This window comes from Schistocerca cancellata, chromosome 7, assembly GCF_023864275.1.
Source record: "Schistocerca cancellata isolate TAMUIC-IGC-003103 chromosome 7, iqSchCanc2.1, whole genome shotgun sequence".
Taxonomy (NCBI): domain Eukaryota; kingdom Metazoa; phylum Arthropoda; class Insecta; order Orthoptera; family Acrididae; genus Schistocerca; species Schistocerca cancellata.
In genome coordinates, this window is record NC_064632.1 from 200818270 (window position 1) to 200835491 (window position 17222).

At 42.5% G+C, this 17222-nt stretch overlaps 2 non-coding genes across 2 annotated transcripts; one reads left to right on the forward strand and one right to left on the reverse strand.

Moving 5' to 3' along the window:
* Window positions 1–3735: 3735 nt before the first annotated feature.
* Window positions 3736–3810, reverse strand: Trnat-ugu (transfer RNA threonine (anticodon UGU)). Its single transcript has one exon. It is a non-coding gene; the product is annotated as a tRNA-Thr (tRNA).
* Window positions 3811–4138: 328 nt separating this feature from the next.
* Trnat-ugu (transfer RNA threonine (anticodon UGU)) lies at window positions 4139–4212 on the forward strand. Its single transcript has one exon. It is a non-coding gene; the product is annotated as a tRNA-Thr (tRNA).
* The last annotated feature ends 13010 nt before the right edge of the window (window positions 4213–17222 follow it).

Sequence of the window (17222 nt, forward strand, 5' to 3'; positions counted from 1 at the left end):
CGGCTCACCTCCAACTGCGCAACGCTACGCGCTGTTAACAGCCAACTGCCCAACACTACAATAGGCAACAACAATGCAAACCAGCCACAGATTGCACGCAGCACAGCCAGTGATTTTCATACAGAGCGCTACGTGGCGGTGGCGTTACCAATATAAGAACCCAAACAGCCTACGTACAGTAGTTGTAGAACGTTCGGTAATAACAGTAGTTTCAAACGTACGCTGCTTGAACACTCAACTGCACTCTATCGAAAGGCTCTTCTTGTGGCTTGCCGTTAAAGAAATTGTCATTCAATGGTAAACGTTAACAACAACAGGAAAATTCTGGGGTCACTACAAAATAACCACGACACGAATCCGCAAGATGCGATCTTGCAGATCAAGTTTACAATATGCCATTTAACGGTGAACACATATACGCTACCGCCGGCAGATTCAAACTGTCAAACAGTGAGCGTCGCTCTACCAGGAGGCAATCTCGGCGGTGCAATCTTGTGGGCAGCAAAATAAATAGCAAACAACCGACATATACTAGCAACCAAGAGCCTAGTCTGGGTGAGGCAGCTTCGAATACCCTCGCGAAACGCGGCCATCCACGCGGGCCACCTGCCACAGACTGCCCGTACGCTAGCTAGTACGTCCCCTCTGTCCGAAAGCCGCCAGCGATCGCACGCTAAGCACCGTGACACCCTCTGGCGATGCGCCAGGGGAAGGAGTGTACGGCTCAGCTAACTCTAAAATATTTCTGTTTGCTGATGACAATAGCTTGATAGTAAAGGCTTTTGAGAGCAACATTGGCTCGGTTTCGAACAGTGCAGTTCATGAGCTAAATTTATGGCATGTAGAAAATAAACTAACGCTAAATCACAGTAACACTCAGTTTTTATAGTTTCTAGCACAATTCAGCAAAACCCGACGTTTTTGTTCCACAGAATAGGCATATGATTAGTGAAAGTGAACAGTTCAAATTTCTGCGTGCTCAGATAGATAGTAAACTGTCCTGGAAAGCCCACGTTCATGATCTTGTTCAAAGACTTAATGCTGTCACTTTTACTATTCGAACGGTATCTGAAGTAAGTGATCGGTCGACACGAAAATTAGTCTACTTTCCTTATCTTTGTTCGCTGATGTCTTACGGTATTATATTTTGGGGTAACTTTTCCAATTATAGCAGGATATTTTGTCTCAGAAACGGGTGGTTCGGGCAATAAGTGGTGCAAGTTCGTGAACCTCTTGTCGACCCCTGTTCACTAGTCTGGGTAGTTAGACATTGCCCTCTCAATACATGTATTCTTTACTGTCGTTTCTTGTTAAAAGTATCAGCTTATTCACAAGAATAAGCAGCTTTCACTCAGTTAATGCTCGGCAGAAATTCAACACGCATTTAGGTCGGACAGTGTGCAGAAAGATGTGCAGTATACTGCTGCATCCATTTTCAATAAGCTACCAGAAGAATTCGAAAACCTTAGCAGTAACCCAAGCTCTTTCAAATAGAAAGTGAAGAGTTCCCTTATGCGTCATTCCTTCTATTCTGTTAAGGAGTTCCTTGAAAAATTAAGTTGATTCTTATGTTATATTGCTGATTGCGTTTACTTAAACTTAGGATTTGACTTTTTTTGTGTTCATATATGTTTCATTTTTTCCTGTTATTACTTTTATGCTGTAATTTCATGTACTGACACTTTCCGTGACCTTGAAGATTTGCTCCACAATTTGGTCGTACGGAACTTGAGTGTAAATAAATAAATAAGTAAAACTAGCTGAACGATTGAGTTGGAAAGAAACGTTTTTGCTGTGATGGGAACGGGTGTTTCTGCTGTGTTGTTCAGGCAAGAGCGTTAGGGTCAAGGAGAGATATGAGGGAGAGTATACGTTGATAAGTCTGTAGAGAAGACCGAGGGTATGGGGATCACTGCGCTTGTCTGCTGATGCTGGTGAAATATGATCAAAAAGATGAACGTCGCAGATATAACCAACAAGGAATGCAGTGATTTCCATTGTCTTCTGCAGCCTCATGCCGTTGATCATTTCTGATTCTTCCACCTTTCAGGGACAGTTTCCCACCCTATGTGCGAGAAGACGCTCTGAGCCGCCGTCTTTGGTAAGGCCGTTGGCAAAAAGAGGGTGACACTTTATATGGTAAGTCTTCGACCGCCATTACGTGCGATTTTTATTCAAAACCAAACAGTGGCTAGGTTATAACATGGGTCTCAGGACGTTTCAATTGATAAACCGAGACGCTAGCCATAGACTGGTGGTTCTAAAACATACGAGTCTACATGTACTGGTCTTTTACATCACACCGCCATTTTGCAGTGGCGTAGTCATTTTGTTCACAGCATGAGCGCTTTGAAGGTAACGTATTGGTGATGAATTATTTATCTCGAAAAACTATTATACGTTCATCATTAATAGTACCAAATGCACAGTAGTGTGGCACTTGCATTTAGTGTGGAGTATATCAGTTGAGTGTTGTAGTTGTAGAAACGCAAGCAGAGCCAAGCACAGTAATTTTTTTTTCTTTTTTTCTTTTGAGAAAAACTGAACTGCTTTGGGCCACGCATACATTGGTTGTACTTATCTTTTACTAAATTGCAGGGTGAACATAAAAATATTGATCCATTTCTACTAAGTAATGGATGCATTCAAGTAATACATATGTATGTTTGTTGTCAGCCTAAGTACACATTTTCGTTCCACTTCAATATGGTCTCTGTCCATCTCATAGTATTGTGTCCACCATTGAAGAGCAGGCCCTGAATACACACAAAAGCATATTTTGCGAAATAGCATACACCGCTTCCTGGATTCGAGCTCTCGTTCCAGAGTCTTGCTGACCTTCCTCCCAACTATCTGTTGGTTAGTCTTCGTTTAGATACTCCCTTAACATGAGAGCAAAATTAGTGGGTGCTCCATCCTGTTGGGACACAACAAGGTCAACCATGCATTCTCGCAGAAGTTGTGGGTCCAGGATTGTTTCAGCATATCAACGTAAAACGTTTTCTGTAATTGTCCCGCCGGCCAGGGTGGCCGAGCGGTTCTAGGCGCTACAGTCTGGAACCGCGCGACCACTACGGTCGCAGGTTCGAATCCTGCCTCGGGCATGGATGTGTGTGATGTCCTTAGGTTAGTTAGGTTTAAGTAGTTCTAAGTTCTAGGGGACTGATGACCTCAGATGTTAAGTCCCATAACGCTCAGAGCCATTTGAACCATTTTTTTGTAATTGTCCCTTCTGCGAAAACGAAGGGTACGTAAAACTGTGCTCTTTGTGAATCCAATCCACACATTCACTGGACTCGCATTCGGGAGGACGACGGTTCAATCCCGCGTCCGGCCATCCTGATTTAGGTTTTCCGTGATTTCCCTAAATCACTCCAGGCAAATGCCGGGATGGTTCCTCTGAAAGGGCACGGCCGACTTCCTTCCCAATCCTTCCCTAATCCGATGAGACCGATGACCACGCTGTCTGGTCTCCTTCCCCAAACCAACCACCAACCAATCCACACATTCAATTTTGGCGTCCCTCTTTTCTACTCAGTGGTAGCATGAGGTTGCTCGTGACCCCACATGCAGCAGTTATATATATGAAGATGGTATCTGTTCTTTCAGTCATGTTCGAAAGAACAGATACCATTGGTGATCTTGCAGCTCTCGAAGAATGAAATTACAATGCAATCCAGACCATTAGCTGCTTAAAGGCGTTGATAAATATCAACGGAGACAGTGGAAACTGTGTGCCTTGACCGGGACTCGAACCCGGGATCTCCTGCTTACATGGCAGACGCTCTGTCCGACTGAGCCACCGAGAACACAGAGGATAGTGCGACTGCGGGGACATATCTCTGGCACGCTCCCCGTGAGACCCGCATTTCCAGTTTACTGTCCACACACTACATTTGTAGTGCCCCTGCCTACTATACTCATTACTTGCGGCAGTCAATCTACCGATTCCCGTGAGAGTTTGAGCAATGTGGTATGCGTCTGCCATGTAAGCAGGAGATCCCCGATTGCCTGCCGCGAGTAATTAGTATAGTGGGCAGGGGCACTACAAATGTAGTTTGTGGACAGTAATATGGAACTGTGGGTCTCACGGGGAGCGTGCCAGAGATACGTCCTTGCAGTCGCAGTATACTACGTGTCCTCGGTGGCTCAGTCGGATAGAGCATCTGCCATGTAAGCAGGAGATTCCGGGTTCGAGTCCCGGTCGGGGCACACAGTTTCAACTGTTCCCGTTGATACTTATCAAAGCCTGTAAGCAGCTAATGGTCTGGATTTCATTGTTATTGCACTGCATCTTTTATGTTTGTTAACTCTTCGTCAGACGTGAAATGTAGCCTCTTTAGTAAACAAAACGTGTTGTACGTGATGTTCGTTGTGTGCAGCTTCCGTTAAATCATAACATGCAGCTTTGGCGAGCTGTGTAATGTATGTGCTCTAACTTGTCAGACACTTGAATGTTGTATGCTTTTTTCTTTAGCATGAAGTGTAAAACTTCCAAAATGGTTGATTTTGGCACTTCTTTATTCGTTGCTTGAATGACGAGTTGATGCATTAAAACTTCTTTCGGTTGCTTCTTCGATTCTCTGAACAGTCTCTTGTGCCTCAAGAGATCTCTCAGAGCGAAATTCATCGGCAACATTAGCAGCGCTTTGGAAAAGTTGACAAAAAAACTGAATGTTTGCTGTTGTTGGTCCTGGTTTTGTGAAATGTCCTGCTGAACTCCTGTCGCACCTTGAGACAAGGTAAACGGTGGAATCGCGCACGGAGAACAGCCATACGTTCTTCTATCGTAAGCATTCTTCTTGATTACCTTGAAGAAAGAAAAAAAGAAAAGAGAAAACACTTTGCCCTCATTATCACGGCAATGTATTACAGTTATCTATTATGTGAATGCATCCATTATTTCTTGGAAATGGATCGAGGCTTTACGACCACTCTGATTTAGAAATTTATTATGGAACGATTAGCATCTTCCCATCTCTCTCTTAGACTTTCTTAGCATTCATTCCGCACTATGGGTCCCATCGTTTTACTGTATCTTCACCATTCACCACTGTTGTTGACTTATTCAGACTTTAAATCAATGTTGTAGATGTCGGACTTGGTGTTGTTGGTACCCGCTTTGTTAGTTATCGATGTAGTAGTATGCCACCTGGGTCAAAGTAGTGAGCTGTTTCTTTCGCGACAAAGTTGATCCTCCTTGTCATTACGCGTCTGTACCGGCGGAGACAGGCTCCCTCACTTTATACACCATTGGAACGACACCAAACCTTTGTCGAACTCCCTCGTGTATTATTGGTGATACCGAGTAAGGGCATCAAACCATTTTCATCTCCTTTGTATCAAGCCTACGCTCATAGTTTATCGTCATTGGATGGAATTCTGCACCATAAATGGCTGCTGGTATGCCATGGCCTTGTAAATTTTTTCCTTCAGCTGTTATGTCATCTTCTTAGCGCAGAGGTCCTATGCTTATTGGAGGCGACCTGCATATACCCTCTTTCACGTGTCAGAAGTGGCACCGGAATTTCAACTGACAGTGAATCTTACGTATTTAAAATACATGGTCTTATGCAAGTCTTGATCATTAACTCCGATAGTGCAATTGGTGTGGAGGCCTCGTTCTAAGTATGTAATCTTCTAGGTACTGAGGCACAGCCTTTTGTCATTATGTCCATTTAGGTTGACACGTAATGTTGGACTTTTATGTAAGACTAGGATTACATCATCCACGTAAAGTTGATGTCAGGGATGTAGTGCCCATATGTCAGTGTTTGGTGTATTCATGTACTTTTGGAACACTACGCACAAGCAACTCTGCACAGCATGGATGCGACAATTCCTTGATATATATAAAGATAGTAACTGTTCTCGAAAGACCAGATACCACTGATGACCGTGCAGCTTCTGTAGAACAAATGATAATTAATTGAAACACTCAGCTGCCGACAGGTGTTATTGTTATACCTCGATGGGGACAGCTGGGAATGTGTGCCCCGACCGGCACTCGAACCCGGGATCTCCTGCTTACATGGCCGACCCTCTATCCATCTGAGCCATCGAGGACACGGATGAATAGCGCGACTGCAGTGACTTATCCTTTGCACGCCTCCCGTAAGACCCACATTCCCAGCTGTCCACAATCTGCATGCGTAAAGTTCCTAATAGATATTTGCCCATCCACTCATTACTCGCGACCTCTAAGGTGACGATTCCCGTAAGAGTTAGAGCAACCTGTGCGCATTCGTACAGACGAAGGTCAATGGCTGCGTAACCTTTAACTATATATGAAGATAGTAACTGTTCTCGAAAGACCAGATACCATTGATGGCCGTGCAGCTTCTGTAGAATAAATGATACTTAATTGAAACCCTCAGCTGCCGACAGGTATTGTTATTATACCTCGATGAGGACAGCTGAAAATGTGTGCCCCGACCGGCATTCCTTGATAGGTTTGCAGAGTTATGTGGCTATGTGGCACAGGTTACTCAGTTACCTTTAATCACGTTCCGATGCTTTGTGGGTGCGGAGATGGCCCCCGATGTATTTCATCGGACTGAGATCAGGCGAATTTGGTGCCCAAGATATCAAGGTGAGTTCGTTCTCAAGTTCGTCAAACCACTATAGTGCGATTCTGACTTTGTGACGTAGGCAGTTATCCTGTTGGAAGATGCCAACGCCATCGAGGAAGACGCCACGGAGAGATGCATTTGGTTCATAGTAATATCCAGATAGTCCACAATTGACATGATACCTTAGATGTCTACAACAGGTGGCATAGAAGGCCAGGTGAATGCAACCCATAGCATAAAACAGCCCGCACAGGGCTGTGTCCGTGGTACACTGCATGTTTGAAGCAGCTCTGTACCGGAATGATGAAACTATTCAGCACGGCCATCGATCTGGTATAACAGAAAACGTGTTCATCCGACCAGGTGACACATTTCCATTGATCCTCAGAACAATGTCGATGATTTCATCCCCACTGAAATTGCAGTTGACGATGGCGTTCGATTAACATGGTAATACCGCTGCGGAACCCCACGTTTCACTATGTGCGTTGCACGGTGTGCTCTGGAACGCGTTTGCAATAACACTGCTCTCTGTCGTCAGATCTGCAACAGATCGCCGCCTGTCCTGCTTCACATGGTGAGCAATCCTTGGATATCCACGTTCTGTGATGAGGCTTTCGTAGTTTCGCCGTCTTTCAGTCACTTGTAGATACAACCATAGCACTCCAGAACTGGACTACATTTCGTTTCTAGGCGCCAGATAATACGGTCTGTCGTTTATCGTAGTCGCTTGTGTCACATGTCCGCAACATCACCAAACGAAACTCATGGCAGTGGTCATAATGTATTGGTTAATCAGTGTATTCGTTACCGGCTATTCGATCCGGTTCTATAATAGTTAAGAGTCGTCTACCATTTTTATAATTTTGGCTCTAAAAATTTAGAACACACTGCAGAAGCTAAAAAATATGCTTAATATTAGGCAAACGAAAGTTGAAGAATTTTCTATACTTCATTTGCTGTTGACGGACTGCTAAGTTAGTGATCGGCCATAGGACTGTAAAAATGACGATCTATGCAGTTCCCTCGTTTGTGTTAGGGAAACCAGAAGTATTATTAGTTGAAATTAGATGATTCGCGTGTCAGGACCTTCTTACTTAACATTCTGGAAAACAAGAACTTTAGAATTCTACATCGTACAGACAGTTTGGTATGCAGCGGTGCTGCACTACGTGAGATGGGCTTAGCATGGTCGAAGAACCGACCGACTTCTTGCAAAAGGTTCCACTCCTAAGTTTACTTGAGGGATTTTTGGGAACCACGGGGATTCTAAACTAAGTTAATGGGATGCGCCTTAATTACCGAGCTACATCGTTGTTACCATTCTTTCATTCCTGAAAAACTGACGGCTAAGGTAAATAAATGGATTCGCTTCAATATTCGCCTTGCCGTTATGCGCAGAAGTTAGCAATCGAAAACTACCTAGATACACTTCGTACATGACTTAAAATGCGCCTTGTCACGGTCCGCGCTGCTGCCTCCGTCGGAGGTTCGAGTCGTCCCTCGGGCATGGGTGTGTGTGTGTTGTCCATAGCTTAAGTTAGTTGAAGTTAGATTAAGTAATGTCTGAACTTCGGGACAGATGAAGAAGAAATGAAAGAGGAAGCCGCCTGGTAGAATTTTGCACAGAGCATAACTTAATCATAGATAACACTTGGTTCAAGAATCATGAGAGAAGGTTGTATACATGGAAGAATCCTGGAGATACTAGAAGGTATCAGATAGATTATACAATGGTAAGACAGAGATTTAGGAACCAGGTTTTAAATTGTAAGACATTTCCAGGGGCAGATGTGGACTCTGACCACAGTCTATTGGTTATGATCTGTAGACTAAAACTGAAGAAACTGCAAAAAGGTGGGAATTTGAGGAGATGGGACCTGTATAAACTGAAAGAACCAGAGGTTATAGAGAACTTCAGGGAGAGCATTAGGGAACGATTGACAAGAAAGGGGAAAGAAATACATTAGAAGAAGAATGGGTAGCTTTGAGGGACGAAATAGTGAAAGTAGCATAGGATTAAGCAGGTAAAAAGTCGATGACTAATAGAAATCCTTGGATAACAGAAGAGATATTGAATTTAATTGATGAAAGGAGAAGATATAAAAATGCAGTAAATGAAGCAGGCAAAAACGAATACAAATGTCTCAAAAATGAGATCTACAGGAAGTGCAAAATGGCTAAGCAGGGATGGCTAGAGGACAAATGTAAGGGTGTAGAGGCACATATCATTAGGGGTAAGATAGATACTGCCAACAGGAAAATTAAAGAGACTTGTGGCGAAAAGTGATCCACTTGCATGAATATCAAGAGGTCAGATGGAAACCCAGTTCTAAGCAAAGAAGGGAAAGCAAAAAGGTGGAAGGAGTATATAGAGGGTCTATACAAGGGCGATGTACTTGAGGACAATATTATGGAAATGGAAGAGGATGTAGATGAAGATGAAATGGGAGATACGATACTGCGTGAAGAGTTTGACAGAGCACTGAAAGACCGAAGTCGAAACAAGGCCCCGGGAGTAGACAACATTCCGTTATAACTCTGACAGCCTTGGGAGAGCCAGGCCTAACAAAAGTCTACCATCTAGTGAGCAAGATGTATGAGGCAGGCGAAATACCCTCAGACTTCAAGAAGAATATGATAATTCCAATCCCAAAGAAAGAAGTTGTTGACAGATGTGAAAATTAAAGAACTGTCAGTTTAAAAAAAGCCATGGCTGCAAAATACTAACACGAATTCTTTACAGACGAATGGAAAAACTGGTAGAAGCCGACCTCGGGGAAGATCAGTTTGGATGCCGTAGAAATATTGGTACACGTGAGGCAATACTGAACCTACGACTTATCTTAGAAAATAGATTAAGGAAAGGCAAACCTACGTTTCTAGCATTTGTAGACTTAGAGAAAGCTTTTGACAATGTTGACTGGAATACTCTCTTTCAAATTCTGAAGGTGGCAGGGGTAAGATACAGTGAGCGAAAAGCTATTTACAATTTGTACAGAAAGCAGATGACAGTTATAAGAGTCAAGGGGCACGAAAGGGAAGCAGTGGTTGGGAGGGGAGTGAGACAGGGTTGTAGCCTCTCCCCGATGTTATTCAATCTGTATATTGAGCAAGCAGTAAAGGAAACAAAAGAAAAATTCGTAGTTGGAATTAAAATCCATGGAGAAGAAATAAAAACATTGAGGTTTGCAGAGACAGCAAAGGACCTGGAAGAGCAGCTGAACGAAATGGACTGTGGCTTGAAAGGAGGATATAAGATGAACACCAACAAAAGCAAAACGAGAATAATGGAATGTAGTCAAATTAAATCGGGTGATGCTGAGGAAATTAGATTAGAAAATGAGACGCTTAAAGTTGTAAAGGGGTTTTGCTATTTGGGGAGCAAAGTAACTGATGATGTTTGAAGTTGGGAGGATATAAAATGTAGACTGGCAATGGCAAGGAAAGCGTTTCTGAAGAAGAGAAATTTGTTAACATCGAGTATAGATTTAAGTGTCAGGAAGTGGATTCTGAAAGTATTTGTATGGAGTGTAGCCATGTATGGAAGTGAAACATGGACGAGAAATAGTTTGGACAAGAAGAGAATAGAAGCTTTCGAAATGTGGTGCTACAGAAGAATGCTGAAGATTAGACGGGTAGATCACATAACTAATGAGAAGGTATTGAATAGAATTGGAGAGAAGAGAATTTTGTGGCACAACTTGATTAGAAGAAGGGATCGGTTGATAGGTCATATTCTCAGGCTTTAAGGGATCACCAATTTAGTGTTGGAGGGCAGCGTGGAGGGTAAAAATCGTAGAGGGAGAGCAAGAGATGAATACACTAAGCAGATTCAGAAGGATGTTGTTTGCAGTAAGTACTGGGAGATGAAGAAGCTTGCAAAGGTTAGAGTAGCATGGAAAGCTGTCTCAAACCAGTCTCTGGGCTGAAGACCACAACAACAACAATAGTATGGTTGTTGACGAAAAGGTGAAAACTCTTCCATGCAGTGGTGAATGTCTGTGCCTTTTAGATAACAATGCGCTTAAATTTAGCTATAGCCCGCTTTTAACCACTGGCGGTATTTCACCTTGCAACTGAAAATGCAGAAGGCTCTGGGTTCTAAAAGCGTCCAGAGGTTTAGTACCTTAAGTTGGCGAAGTTTGTTCTCATTTCCGTCAGTTTCTAAAGCTACTATAAACGTGAATATGGAGAGTATGCGCCTGTACCTGAGCATTACCAGCCTAATACCAAAATAATAACTGATTTTTCCGTTGGTGGTTGCCTGAACGTGACAATAACAAAAAGGCAACACTTCTGTAATGTCCTACAACTCCTATTTGTTTACGCATCAGCCGATTTGCAGCTTCTTAGGCCATTTTAAGGTGAGAACCAAATGGCGCAACCACGGATAAAACGACATACCGCAAGCCTTCGCTTGCTTTAATCGTAAATATATGTCTGAGTGATTCTAAACGCTATTATTTTTTACATGAAGAAAACTATTATCTTCTCAATAATCTTCAAATCGTGAACTACACCTTTTATATTTTATAGATGATTTAGTGAATTTACTCATGGCACTTTTGTTGCCTGCGCCTGTGGTCACATTTAAAACTCAAATGAGTAATCAAATGAATTGATTTATTAAGTTTGAACCTTAGATTGCTGATGTATCCATGTACCGCCACAATAAAATTAAAACAATAAGTAGTTGAGCGAGTGCAAATAAGAACAGTGACGTACTAAAGTTTACAAAATAATGACAATTTTTATTCACTCTTTTGTAACTACAACTAGCTGGTAAATCTTACACAAAAATGGCAAACACAGATCGGGAAAAAGGATGGTTTTTGATTGGTAAAGCATAAACTGGGGTGGAAGCTACACAAATTCTCCTCTGAATTAATCCATTTTACAATGCAATCTGACTTTGTTTCCATGAACCGACGGCGAGGCCCAACTCTATTCAAATGGAATCAACTACGGCTAAGTATACCATACACTATGGTTCAACTGAGAACAGGGAGCTATGAATATCATTTAACAGCCTACGCCAGTGCAACAGTATTTTACCCTTCGCCGCGCGGAATTAGCCGAGCGGTCTCAAGCGCTGCAGTCATGGACTGTGCGGCTGCTCCCGGCGGAGGTTCGAGTCCTCTCTCGGGCATGAGTGTGTGTGTTTGTCCTTAGGATAATTTTGGTTAGATAGTGTGTAAGCTTAGGGACTGATGACCTTAGCAGTTAAGTCCCATAAGATTTCACAAAAATTGTGTGAACATTTTTTATTTCACCCTTCCACCTTGTTTCAGGCGGCAGCAGAAAACAGCGCACGGGGGAGGAGAAGCGGTGTGCTGCGGCAGCTGTAATGTTCTGACGTGTCCACGAAAATTTGCAAACTACGCAGTATGGCATTCTGATTATCATAATGTGGAAAACTTCCCTATTAGAGCCCTGACTTCGCGGAAGATGTCAGTGTGAGGTGCACCCGTTCGTTGGTCTGCCCAACCAATTTGACTCACAGGTACGACGGTGCATGTTGGAATCGTCAAATGTCAGACAGACGACACAGGACGAATAATTTCACCATCCTGAAGAACAATATGTCCGAGATCATATGCAGCTCCACTGTCAGTACAGTTAGATACGCCCACTGACTCTTAGTCCACCATAAGATAGAGACCACAAGTCCCACTCAGTAGGGAAAGAACTGTAGTTCTCCATCAGGCGAGGACCAGAAGACGAACAAGGCAAAGAAACACAACTACCGTCTACCAAGCCTCGCTACAGGAGGCGAATTAGCAAAAGTGAAACTGTCCCCACAAAACAATCGAACTATCCTCTGCTCATTGAAGCCCTCGCTTGACTGTTCTGTTGGCATGGTAGACAATCCAGACACAGCTCCAGAGTTCCCACGCCAGGGGAGGAAGCCTCCACTTTGCATATCCAGAGAGGAGGAGGAGATTAGTGTTTAACGTCCCGTCGACAACGAGGTCATTAGAGACGGAGCGCAAGCTCGGGTGAGGGAAGGATGGGAAAGGAAATCGGCCGTGCCCTTTCAAAGGAACCATGCCGGCATTTGCCTAAAGCGATTTAGGGAAATCACGGAAAACCTAAATCAGAATGGCCGGAGACGGGATTGAACCGTCGTCCTCCAGAGAGGAGCCAATCGGCGACGCCAAATCTCTCTTGTTTGAAGAAAGATTTTAGGCTAGGGAGGCGTAGTTCTCATGTTAAGAATGGATATGTTTTGGCAAAAAACATCTACCTAGATGTAGTCTCTCTGAAATGTAGTCTCTTTTAAATGGCTTCCTCCACCAACTTCCCACCAATTGGCTGCCTTCGCGACAGACTGACGCCTGGTCCAGGTAAAATGTTTTGCGAACCTGCACCCTTCTCCCTGACCCTAATCGGAAGGATGAGAAGGCATCGGCCAGTAGTTGCTCAGTAGGTACGATCCACTGAGCGCTGCTTCCCAGAATCACTCGTACAACTAGGTCGCTGCACTTAGAAACTGTGGCCCCAATTTATCTCTCTCTCTCTCTGTTGTCTGTCGCCTCCACTACGGCCCCTTAGGTACAAGTTCTCTACAGGTTACATGTGAAGTAATAAGAACGTTCAGCCCACAATTTCCTCATAAAAAAAATTATGAACCACACATACTAAATATAGTACTGGGGAACACCGAGGTCATGACCTATAATATGAATATTAATCTTACTGACAATTTGTGAAAGTGAAACAGTGGCATGCAACCTTTCAGTATGAAAATATAATACAGTATTTACACAGGAAATCTAATTTTTTATGTTAGGAAGGAAATCGTTAAATTTAACAAAAAATTAATAATAAAGTTGAATTTGGATTTTTATCTATCATTTATTTAACTGAATCTAAACTTACCAGAAAGGCAAAAAGAAAATGTGGTTGGTCATTTAAAACTAAGCTTGATCTCTGTATCATATATTTATTGATTTAAAGAGTTCTCGGTAGTATTATCTTTCTACTTTTCTTAACAAAACAACACAGTGTGCATCGTGTGAGTGCTGTTGGGCTAAAGAACATTTCACAAGGGTTCAATCTACTTTACCGTGTCTCCAGCTTTTCTTATGTTACGATGATTTAATGGCCGCTCCTCTGCTTGACTGAAGAACGTAGTGCTTACAACTGATCCTGTACACACCATGGCGTGCCAAAGACTTAATACTGAATTGTACCTTAACTGTGGCATTGTTACTGTAAAACGCATGTCTGTCGTAGCGAGACTTCAATTTTTTGCAGAGTTATCTGAAAATTTTCAAGATAAGCAATAGTGCATCTGTTTCTGTAACTACTATTTACTTCATGTTGCTTAGAACTGGTGTAATTTTTAGGCATTTTTCGTAAAATGTTGTCGAGCAGGTCAGAGCTATAGCCATTGCTGAAAGCGGCGGATAAGGTTGTCTGAAAGATCCACATAACAGAGTGGACATAAAGCGACGCATCATCTGTGTATTTGTAACTTCATGGGAGTTGGGAGATTGTTGAGATTACAGTATTGGTATCTGTTGTTTCTCTGTAAGTTAAAAAAAAATTGAAATAAATGATTGTAGCTCCGTCATAAGTTGGATGGAGAGGTATCATTTTTATTTCTTGATGGTGACTAGTTTCGAGCAGCTGTGCCCATTTTCAAACAATCCGTGTCGTAAGTGTGACATAACAGGCGATAGTCTATGTACAAAAACTGCCCCTGCCGAGTGATGATTAAAGATGCACTATGGCCGACTCATTAGAGAACTAATGTCCACACTATGTGGTATATTTACCGTTGTTGAGTCGACCATAGTGCCACTTTGATCATCACTGCGGGGGCAATTCCTGTAAATAGGCTATGGCCTGTATTGTCACCCTTAAAATATGGATAGTTTGATAATGGCCGCGTGGGGTAGCCGTGCGGTCTGGGGCGCCTTGCCACGGTTCGCGCGACTCACCCCGTCGGAGGTTCGAGTCCTTCCTTGGGCATGGGTGTGTGTGTTGTCCTCAGCGTAAGTTCGTTCAAGTTAGATTAAGTAGTGTGTAAGCCTAGGGACAGATGACCTAAGCAGTTTGGTGCCATAGACACTTACCACAAATTTCCAAAAATTGATAATGGACACAGGTATCCGAAACTAGTCACCCTCAGGAAAGAAAAAAAGGATACTTCTTATTGCGATTTATGACGGAGATACAACCATTTATTTCAATTATAAAACAAGTAAGAAACTATTTTTCAGGTGGAGGATGCTGCAGGTTTCTAGAAATGTTTCTCAATCTGAAAGTAATAGCCCGCATCTCGTGGTCGTGCGGTAGCGTTCTCGCTTCCCACGCCCGGGTTCCCGGGTTCGATTCCCGGCGGGGTCAGGGATTTTCTCTGCCTCGTGATGGCTGGGTGTTGTGCGCTGTCCTTAGGTTAGTTAGGTTTAAGTAATTCTAAGTTCTAGGGGACTGATGACCATAGATGTTAAGTCCCATAGTGCTCAGAGCAATTTGAACCATTTGAAAGTAATTCTGTTTTGCAGTTTTAGTGAAGTGACGATTATATCATGTGATTCTGAAGGATATACTTAAAGATCTGTGCAAAACGTTTGTTAATACTTTTGCACACTCATCAGTGGGAGCATCTATAATAGAGCCAGTGACAACAAACGATGCTAATTTGGTTCTGCGTCAAACCAGTACACCTTTAATTTTATCCACAAGAACTGTCATGTTTTAACGATTGTTTTAACTGTTCTTATCTGAAGTGTCTGAGTGCATGCAAAGTGAGGAATTTTAATTGTTCTTAAAACATCGTACTCGTTAATTTGAATTATTCCTCAGGAAAGAGATTCCCTATTTTCCGATGCCTGTAGGGTTTTCAAAAACCGAAGGATAAATATTTTAAGAAGAAATTTAGTCATATCTGAAAACAAGTAAACCGATTTTGGGAAAAAATGTTGAGCGCAGTAACGCTTCAAAACCACTGCACCAAGGGAATCTCATACGTAAACCTGAATGTTCCTTTCATGGCTTGTACTTCGGTAGCTGGCAAATGCGTAAGCTAAATCAAATGTGGCGACGGAACGGACAGCCCACAGCACAAAATAAAGTGAGTGACGTCAATTAAGTCCAGTTCCCTTCAGGGATATCTCTCCAGCTGCCAGTACGCTTACGTGCTCTTCACTCTTGACGGCGTCGCGCTGAATTGGTCCAAAAATAGAGAGACGAGGAGAGAGTTAGTGGAGGTGTGGGCGAGGGACGGAGTGGCAAGGGGGGGGGGGCAGGGGGAGAGGACCAAGTCTGGCGCACTTTGCTCCGCGCCGCGCAGCGCCGCCTCCCGCTGTTTGCGGCTGCTGACGTCACGGAGTCTCCAGGGAGACGGCGCCGGGGTTCGTCGCCGGCACTACGCAGTTCTTGTGCCGCGAATCCAGCCTCATCCCCGGTGCGCAAGCTGTGATTCCGTGGGATGCAGAACCGGAACGCTGTCACCGGTTATCCTCTCTATTTCACGCATAAGAACTAGAAGTCACTTATATCGTAGACTGAGGTAAACGTAATAAGGACAGGGTAAAGATTAGTTCACATTCATGAAAAAAAAAGATATATCTCTAGTTCTTAAAAGAAGACTGTTAATCACATACACACCCTCACATGGTCGGATGTGTCAATGTATCTTCGTTCAGTTACGCACCAGCAGCGAGTATATAAATGATCACAGCTGTATTTTACTGTGACAGGTAGAACAGTCACCAGAATCGTTAGTGTTTTCGTGTTTATTGTTATTGACAGGCCTGGTAGGGTATATAAGGGGCGTGAACAGCATCAGATGTTGAGTGACCGCTGTGAAACACGCGGAGACGCTATAACATCCACGATATATATATATATATATATATATATATATATTACGAGTGGAATATGAACGTGTGGAAAATTACATAACTCAATAATATTCATTCAATTATGTAATTATTACTTAAAATGATGATAATTATGTAAAACAGAGACAATATTTCTCTCACATTCTTTGTTAATGTTATGTCATTCTTTTATTTTGTTTTGTACCCTTTTGTCGTCTTTTTCTGATGTACGTCGCCGACGCAAGACGCGTATCGATTTGAGGTCTGTTAAATGAAAAACATTTAATGTAAAATTATTGTACTTTTATGTTCATTTGCTGAAAAAAAAAAACAAATAGAGCCAAATGCGTTAAAACTATTTATGATTAATTATTGAAAAATCACTTCCTCTTTTAATTATAATTTTGTATTAATTGTTTTATCATAGCTGCAAGAATCGCAGCCATTGTTAGTTGCGATTATATAGCAACTTCGTCTGTACTTCTAGTTGAAAATAGCGTGGGTTTGTGTTAAACTAATTTGCAAAACTATTTAATAATTTTTTTTATTGGTGGCATCAATATAAATGATTAATTATTATTTGAGGAAAGGAAAATCTTAATTAAAAAAGAAATCCTCTATCTTTTGTTGACCGCCATCTTAACTTTTATCACAGCGGCAAATTTAAATTACTTGAAGCTGCAAAGAATATTCCGATGTGTAAGAAATAAATGTGCACCGCTGGTACTGAACTCTATTTATAAAAGAAAAATTAATCGAATCAGACTGCATTTTATAAGAACAGTGCTGATGGTATTTATTGTTGAACAAT